The sequence below is a fragment of the Mus pahari genome, unplaced genomic scaffold (assembly GCF_900095145.1).
Source record: "Mus pahari unplaced genomic scaffold, PAHARI_EIJ_v1.1 scaffold_7109_1, whole genome shotgun sequence".
NCBI classification, from domain to species: Eukaryota; Metazoa; Chordata; class Mammalia; order Rodentia; family Muridae; genus Mus; species Mus pahari.
Window position 1 is genome coordinate 44,064 of NW_018391938.1, and position 9,426 is coordinate 53,489.

At 38.0% G+C, this 9,426-nt stretch overlaps 1 pseudogene; it reads left to right on the forward strand.

The window, feature by feature from the left end:
• The first annotated feature begins 506 nt into the window (after positions 1–506).
• On the forward strand, positions 507–802 carry LOC110314759 (annotated as a pseudogene).
• Positions 803–9,426: the final 8,624 nt, after the last annotated feature.

Below are 9,426 nucleotides of genomic sequence, written 5' to 3' on the forward strand. Positions count from 1 at the left end.
ACATAGTGGCCAGCCAGGAACACATAAGACCTTGTCTCAGGAACACAAGTAAGCAAGAAAGCAAGAAAAGATAAAAAAAAATAAACAGGAAACATTAATTAATAAAATTGATAATGAAAGAGGGCAGTATATTAGGTTCAAGTAAGAATTAGGTACTGAGTGACAGATTCTCAGCATGGAGAGAAGAGTTGCTTATGAAAATCTATCCCCATACTTAGAGCTATTGGCAGCTCTTAGCTTCTTGGAAAGTATGGAATCATTTTCTCTAAAAGTGTAGCTGTTGGTAAGTTACCATTAACATTGGAAAGCTACAGATCTGGGAACATTTCCATAGCACAACGCCGATTTGATATCTCTCTCTTTGTATCTATCTTACTCTCTCTGTCTCTTACTTTCTATATCTTTTTCAAGCATACACATATGCCAGTATAAGAAATGAATGAATAGAGCAGTGTGAAGAAGCATCGAGGACGACCCCGGCCGGAGCAAACCCGCTCGCGCCGTGCTCAGCGCCAACGTCCCCTGCCGCCACCATGCCCAAAAGAAAGGCTGAAGGGGATGCTAAAGGAGACAAAACCAAGGTGAAGGACGAGCCACAGAGAAGATCTGCAAGGTTGTCTGCTAAACCTGCACCTCCAAAGCCAGAGCCCAAACCTAAAAAGGCCCCTGCAAAGAAGGGAGAGAAGGTACCCAAGGGGAAGAAGGGGAAGCCGACACCAGTAAGGATGCAAATAATCCTGCAGAAAATGGAGATGCCCAAACAGATCAGGCACAGAAAGCTGAAGGTGCTGGAGATTCCTAGTGATGTGTGTGTATTTTTGATAACTGTCTACTTCTGGTGACTGTACAGTTTGAAATACTATTTTTTATCAAGTTTTATAAAAATGCAGAATTTCATTTTACTTTTTTTTTTTTAAGCTATATTGTTAGCACAAAACACTTCATTACTGGGTGGGGGAAGGATCATGTGTCAGTAACAAAATCTCTCCCAAGCTGGATANAGGACAGAAAACCTCTTTCCTTGATAATTTTGAAAGGCTCCTGTCGGCTCCCAGGAGAGATATCCTGGTCTTGACCTAGGCGGCCACCAAGGCGCAATGCCTTGTGGTCTGGGAAAACTGTAAATTCATTTTTATATCCTCTTCCCCCTGTACTGTCAACATAGAATTAATTCCCTTAAAAACCAGAGACCTGTTGGAACCTGGCCCCCAAAATTGGTTTCCCAGTCTATTGGGCTATGTAGACTCTGCAGTGACTTCATCGAGTGTTCTCAGAAGAGCGCTGGTTCCTTTTATAAAAGATTGTGGATCTTCAGATTGATAATTCTGCCATGTTCTTTTCCTGAAAGTCAGGGCTGGTTTGTGGAAAGTTGTTAAACAACATCCTTAATGTGAAATGTCCACCCTCACTCTAAGCTTCTTCCCCTTTTCAAAGCATTGAATGAAGACTTCATTGGGTTTTATAGTGACTTTCTGATTTTGGTAGTCTATACAAGAAGGGAATTTAGAAGTTCTTGTATATTGTTGATTGTCTGCCCACGTCCTGCCTGAAATACTATGACTGTTTATGAAAAGTATCTTTAATAAAGCTGGTTACAGTTAGAAAAAAAGAAATGAATGAATATTAGTAGAAAGCATGGAGAAAGATAGATTTCAATATGCATGTGAGAAATGTATGGTGATTTATGTGTGTATATATATCAAAGGAAAGGCCTTTTATTGTTTTTGTTTGATTAATAATTACTAAAGAAAAAATGTCAGAAAAGAATAAAATTATGTTATCATCAGGATAATGTTTAGAAATGAGATTCACCACCTTAAGCTGAATAATTTAGCCCTCCACCAATGTACATGTACGTAGGGTTATTAAGTTTTTTTAAAAAGAGCACATAAAATTATCAAAATATTATAATTGGCTGTATGGTATAGAATAGAAAAGAAGACAAAGTGGTAATTTGATCAAAGAAGAACCTTCATTATATGAATGAATGGACTTTTCAAATAAAAATAAACTGCATAAATAACTACAATAAATATTATAAAAATAAAATAGATCAAATGTTAATGATTTGCAGTATTAAACTGATACCTTCCCAGTCTTCATCCCCATCTTCATCCATAAGAACTTTTCTTCACAACAATTTTTTTCTGATTTCTGTGTCTCCATTGAGATAAGAGGCGATATTTTTCTACAGTGAATCATTACCATCTCCACTCATTACTGACACTGAAAAAGGTCATGAAAGTGATCTGAGCTGAGTGACAGGGCACATAGAAAAGAAGAAAACTGTCCTGCACCAGAACTTCTGGTTCGGGGAGGACACAGGATGAGATACCCAACCTGTGTCTTCCCTCTGTTGAGTCTCTGTAACTTTGCCACTTGATGTTGTCCATTGAGTACCTGCTGATAGAATCCCTTGCTTTAATGACTTATTTGGGTTACCTGAGAAAATTATGAAGAGACAATGGCTAAGGTTTAATCAAACAAATTATAGGAGAAGAAGAACTACCCGACTGTTTACCCAAAGAAGGGGCGCTGTCACAGAATATCTTGTGTTCAAAATTCAGAATGCAAATAAGGTTAAAAAGATAATATTAGCAATTCCATTAGAAGGATAAATACAGGGATTATTTCAGAATAAGTGGGATCTATGGAGAAAATTAAATTAAATCAGTAGAAAAATACCAACAAACTATTTTCATGAGGAAAGTAGAGAATAATCAGAATGGGGACTTGACAGAAAATCCTAAGTATTAAAAAAATCTATCAGAAGGCCTCATAGAAGTGGGCTATCAAATAGTCCATGAACCACAGACACAATTACTTTTCAGGGGTTGTATAGAACATCCTAAACATATGTTAAATTGTAACATATAATGAAACTAAGTAAAAACACTCCTTAAAAGGAAGAACTCCTATGAACCTTCATGAAAATTGCAGGAGAAGGCAGAAATCTCAGAAGAATTCACAGCATGAAACACCTGTGAATTTACAATACATTCCACATTTCTTTAGACTCTTTTTGGTTACTTTTAATTACCAACATTTAATATCTTCAAAAGAATGGGAAGGTTTCAGACTACATAGCATTTATGCACAAGTCACCTCTACCTTGAAGAAAATCTTTAGAGACTGGGAAAGGTTTTGTGAACTAGAGAACACAGGAGGTGCTAAGGTCAATGTAGTATCCTACCACATTAAAGACCAGTGCAGAAATCACACCCATATAAAGAAAACAATTGTTAGATTTCTATAAGAAAGAACACATATATTATATTTGATGAAGATCTCGCTATAGTAACCATCAGATATCCATATGTATTTACACATTATATTGAACAAATCTTGTACATTTTGTGGATACATCACCTTTTAATTAAAAACTTTATGCTTAAAGGAGATGGTAAAATAAGTGGTAGGGCATCTGGAAAGCAGACAGAATTCTGTGATAGAGCAGTCACTGGGAGATTCACCTGGATAGAGGTAATGAGGCAGATGGATGGTACATGCACACTGGTAACCGGCCATGTGGCAGGATGTAGATTAGAATAAATGTGTCATATAAGTTGTAATTTAGTCAGCGAATAGCCTAGCTATATTTATGACCACGGTATTTATGAATGTATTTGAAGTCTGAGTTTTAATTCTGGTAGCATGAGTCTGGAAGGAAGAACCAGGCCTAACATCTAAATGTCACCCAATTAAGACATAGAATCTAAACTGATCTGAGAAAAGTCCCAAGTACAAACCAGAAAGCCCAAATTCTCCCCCAAGACAAAATAGCTTTTAAGCTCTGTCTCTTTAAAAAAGGGGGTGGGGTGGGGTGGAACAAAAGGTAGTGCTTTAAAACTTTTTAAATGAAGACCTCTGCTTATAGAACAGGTGTTTCTAGGAAAAATGGAGGCCTGTCTAAAGCACACAGGGAGTAGGAGTGCACTCTAACCAGCCATGGGGCCCAACAACCCAGTTCAGGTCAAGGTAACTAAGGCATAAAGCTAAGCCCAGGAGGCAACCATATCACAAAGGCTCTGAATATTCCTGCTGAGAGAGAAGGATGGGGGCTGCAGAGCTCCAGTCTGAGGCTTGCAAAGGAATGTAAAGTCTCCAACCTCATCTTGCCACTGGCTCATCACTTTGCTGGATTGGGTAATGGACAGAGGCTCTGGCATAACCAAACATGACAGGACTTAAGGGCTTGAGATCCTTGGCACACATGAGGCCCAGATGGCTGTTCATGATTGTTCATAGACTCTACTGCCCAATGCCTTTGTTTCTCTGAGAATATATTACAGTCAGAGTGAGATCCTCTAAAGATAGATACAGCCAATTAAAAATGACAGCCTGGATTTAAAATAACACATTTTGTCTTTAAAGGTACTATGTAGAATTTTTTGCTTTATAACCCTTAAGAGTGTCTGTAATAAGTTAAATATTAAATACACATCAATCATAAGTTTATGGTACTATGTAGGTCTTTTGCTTAATAATTCTTAAAAATGTCTGTAATAATTTAAATATTAAATACACCTCAATATGTAAAGATAAAGGGGAATAATAGGTCTACTTATCCACATAAAGTATGTTTATGATTTGACAGATTCAGATAATGCTTTTTCATTGTACAAGTCATTTTGCCATGAGAAAGATATATTCTGCTTATAAAGGCAAGGTCTGGGGTAATGGTTGGAGCAGGGTTTTCTGCTTTTATTCTTTCCAAAAGAAGAAAAGCATTTATCTAAGGGATCCAGAGATTACTGGACCAGAGAAACATATGAAAATAATTGTATTAAGCTTATTAACTATAGTGTGTGTTAATTTTCAGTTTGGTAATACAAAATAGAAATGCCTTTTGTCAGAGGAGATGGATAAATAAGTGACATATCATAGAGGCTATGTGATATTATTTAAATTTAAACGACAAGTGATTAATTCCAATTGAGATCTAAATGTGATATGCCATCATATTATCCTTCTGGATACATTGATAGACAATGGTTCAATTTAAAGTGAAATCCATTGAGGATTGTATCATTTTACTCTGATTAGCCAACTTATCTCCTGTGGGCAGATGTGGGCCTCCCAGGGGAAAGGGGTAATGTTTTAGCCTAGAATATGATATACAATCCATTCTGAGGTCTCTAAGCAAATCACAATATGCTTGAAAATATGCTCATGTACAAAGAAGTTAGGGAGATTAATAAAGTTGAATACTGGGAAGGATATTGAATTAAGAGAGAAAAAAGATAAAGGAATCTACATGAAAGATAAATCTCCAAGAAGAGAGAAACAGAAAAAAAAATATAAAGATTTTAAAGGGTACATACATTCTAAATAAACTCATGCATTTGATTCTAATAATTGGGAGACAAAGAACAATACTACGAGGTTCTTATTTGCAATTTCATAGCCAATCTTATCTACAGAGGAAATCTAGTACTTCCAGGGATACAAAGATCAACTCTGTCTCAAATATATATGCATTTCATATATATACTTGGAATCCATACAGTCTTATTTTGATTTATCAACATGATTATAGTCATGTGTTCAATTGTAATGGTAGTGCCCATCCTGTTGGAGAGAGATCAAAATGAAGCAGACCTCTGTAGAAACAGGACTACTAGATTGGATCAATGTATAGTCATGAAGCCTATAATCTGCTGGATAAAGTGAACATCATGTTGGGAGAGAGGCTTTGAGTTAGTTTAGTAAGAAAGAAGAGAGTCTGGATTTCTTTCAAAGCAACATGGGACAAATTTGGTAGAGTGAGATCCCTGATGATCTCAGCTAGAGAAAAGAAGGGGAGAAACAAAAAGACTAAAAACAGGTGAGGTAGATATTGATCCCTCAAATTTAGGACACCTGTAACCAGAGACTTAAAAATATCTCCAGCTACAATTTTAGCTATACATAGCAAATAATCTTAATAGGTATAGGATTCTCAGAACACATTCTTACATGCTATTTATTCATATGTCATTCATTGAGATTCATATTACACTTTGGTTATACAACTCAAACTCAATTTACATGAAGACATTTTTCACCTGCTCAAACAACAAGCAGAGCATCATTTGTAACTGACATGTGTACATTGCTCGTTGTGTATATTATCTAAATACAGAAATATATTGCATATGAAAGCTTTATGCCAACACATACCTAGGCACTTTTAAAAAGAGACTGCTGAATAGGAGCATGGGAGCTTGTAAGAAGTCCAGGCTGAGTAGAAAGTGAATCAGTTGGGCCTTAGAGACAAGGACATCTAAAAGACATTTCCTAGTTGGGGGTAGGCTAATAGAGATCTTGGGAGGGCAGAGCTGAAGGGGATTGGGCTGGCTAGTCACTGGCTGCCATATGACGTGGTGATATCCTAAGGATCCTCCACATGGACTCAAGATAACTTCTCAGAGTTAGAAAAGGAGAAAGAGAACTTCATTCATAAGCAGAAGACAGGATGGTCTTTAATGGTGAAGAAAGAGAGAGGGGCAAGCAAATGACAGCTCAAGGTTTGAGCTAAACAGAAAAGACAGAATGAGATGGCAAGAAAAAATTCATAGCAAGGAAGAATCTGACCAGTTAAGAAGGGTTAAATTTATGTTTAAATGTTAAAAATTGGAGAGATGGTGTTGCCATCCCACAGTCAAAAGATGTGACCCAGATCCCCACCAGAGGAGAGGTATCCTCCTGGGAGTGCTCTCACTGCCTGACCTGGTAAGGGAGCCATCTTTGCTCCAGTTCACCCAGGCTCCAGTCTGCACTGGTGAGAGTGTGGACTACAGAAGCTACACAGCTTTTGGACAGACAGAAGCAATCTAGCTTCTGGGACAGATCCTGTTTCAGGCTCCAGACATCTGGGCATCTTCCCTGCCAGAGTAAAGGTGGCCACCCGGGAGGGCTCTGTCTGCCAGAGCAGATGAGAGAGACATATTGTGTCCAAGGTCCCTCGGAGTCTAACCTGTGCAGGTGAGTGTGCAAGCTGCAGAGGCGACACATCTTCTGGGACAGGCCCCTTCTTGGGCCTACATCTTCAGTCAGGAGGCAGACCTGAACACCAGGCCTCTGTGCACCTTCCCTGCAAGAGGAGAGCTTGCCTGCAGAGAGTACTCTGACCACTGAGACTCAGGAGAGAGCTCAACTCCCAGGATTGCTGACAGAGGCTAACAGAATCACAGGAGGAACAAGCTTCAACCAGACACAGCTATAACAACTAACTCCAGAGATTACCAGACAGCGAAAGGCAAACGTAGGAAAATTACTAACAGAAACCAAGACCACTCACCATCATCAGAAACCAGCACTCCCACCTCAGCCAGTCCTAAATACCCCAACACACCCGAAAAGCAAGACTTGGATTTAAAAGCATACCTCATGATGCTGGTAGAGGGTTTTAAGAAGGACATTAATAACTCACTTAAATAAATACAGGAGAATGCTGCTAACGAGGTACAAGTCCTTAAAGAAATACAGGAGAACACTGTTAAAGAGGTACAAGTCCTTGAAGAAATACAGGAAAACACTGCTAAAGAGGTAGAAGTTCTTAAAGAAACACAGGAGAACACAACCAAACAGGTGATTGAATTGAACAAAACCATCAAAGACCTAAGAAGGGAAGTAAAAACAATAAAGAAAACCCAAAGGGAGGCAACTCTGGAGATAGAAACTCTAGGAAAGAAATCAAGAACCATAGATGTGAGCATCAACAACAGAATACAAGAGATGGAAGAGAGAATCTCAGCTGCAGAAGATTCCATAGAGAACATGGGCACAACAATCAAAGAAGAGGCAAAATGCAAAAAGATTCTAAGTCAAAACATCCAGGAATTCCAGGAAACAATGAGAAGACCAAACCTATGGATAATAGGAGTAGATGAGAAAGAAGATTTTCAAATTAAAGGACCAGCAAATATCTTCAACAAAATTGCAGAAGAAAACTTCCCATACCTAAAGAAAGAGATGCCCATGAACATTCAAGAAGCCTACAGAAGTCCAAATAGACTGGACCTGAAAAGAGATTCCTCCCAACACATAATAATCAGAACAACAAATGCACTAAATAAAGATAGAATATTAAAAGCAGCAAGGGAAAAGGGCCAAGTAACATATAAAGGCAGGCCTATTAGAATTACACCCGACTTCTCATCAGAGACTATGAAAGCCAAAAGATCCTGGACAGATGTTATGCAGACCCTAAGAGAACACAAATGCCAGCCCAGGCTACTATACCCAGCAAACTCTCAATTAACATAGATGGAGAAACCAAAGTATTCAATGATAAAACCAAATTTACAAAATATCTATCCACAAATCCAGCCCTTAAAAGGAAAATAAAGGGAAAACATCAACAAAAGGACAGAAACTACATCCTAGAAAAAGCAAGAAATTAATCCTTCAACATACCTAAAGAAGACAGCACAAGAACAGAATCCCAACTTTAACAACAAAAATAACAGGAAGCAATTACTTTTCTTTAATTTCTCTTAACATCAATGGACTCAATTCCCCAGTAAAAAGAAATAGACTAATAGACTGGCTATACAAACAGGAACCAACATTTTGCAGCTTACAGGAAATCCACCTCAGGGAGAAAGACAGATACTACCTCAGAGTGAAGGGCTAGAAAACAATCTTCCAACAAAATGGTCCGAATAAACAAGCTGGAGAGGCCATTCTAATATCAAATAAAATTGACTTCCAACCCAATGTTATCAAAAAAGACAAGGAGGGGCACTTCATACTCATCCAAGGTAAAATCTACCAAGAGGAACTCTCAATTCCGAATATCTATGCTCCAAATACAAGAGCAGCCACATTCATTAAAGAAACTTTAGTAAAGCTCAAAGTAAACATTGTATCTAACACAATAATAGTGGGAGATTTTAACACCCCACTCTCACCAAAGGACAGATCCTGGAAACAGAAATTAAATAGAAACACATGGACACCAACAGAAGGATACACCTTCTCCACAAAACATGGTACCTCCTCCAAAACTGACCATATAATTGGTCACAAAACAGGCCTCCACATATACAAAACTATTGAAATTATCCCATGTATCCTATCAGGTCACTGCAGACTAAGGCTGATCTTCAATTACAGCATAAATACTAGAAAGACAACACTCACGTGGAAACACAACAACACTCTTCTCAATGATAACTTGGTCAAGGATGAAATAAAGAAAGAAATTAAAGACTTTTTAGAGTTTAATGAAAAGGAAGCCACAACATACCAAAACATATGGGACATAATGAATGCAGTCCTAAGAGGAAAACTCATAGCCCTGAGTGCCTCCAAAAAGAAATTAGAGAGAGTATATACTAGCAACCTGTCAGAATATCTAGAAGCCCTAGAACTAAAGGAAGCAAAATCACCCAAGAGGAGTAGACAGCTGGAAATAAGCAAACTTAAGACTGAAATCAA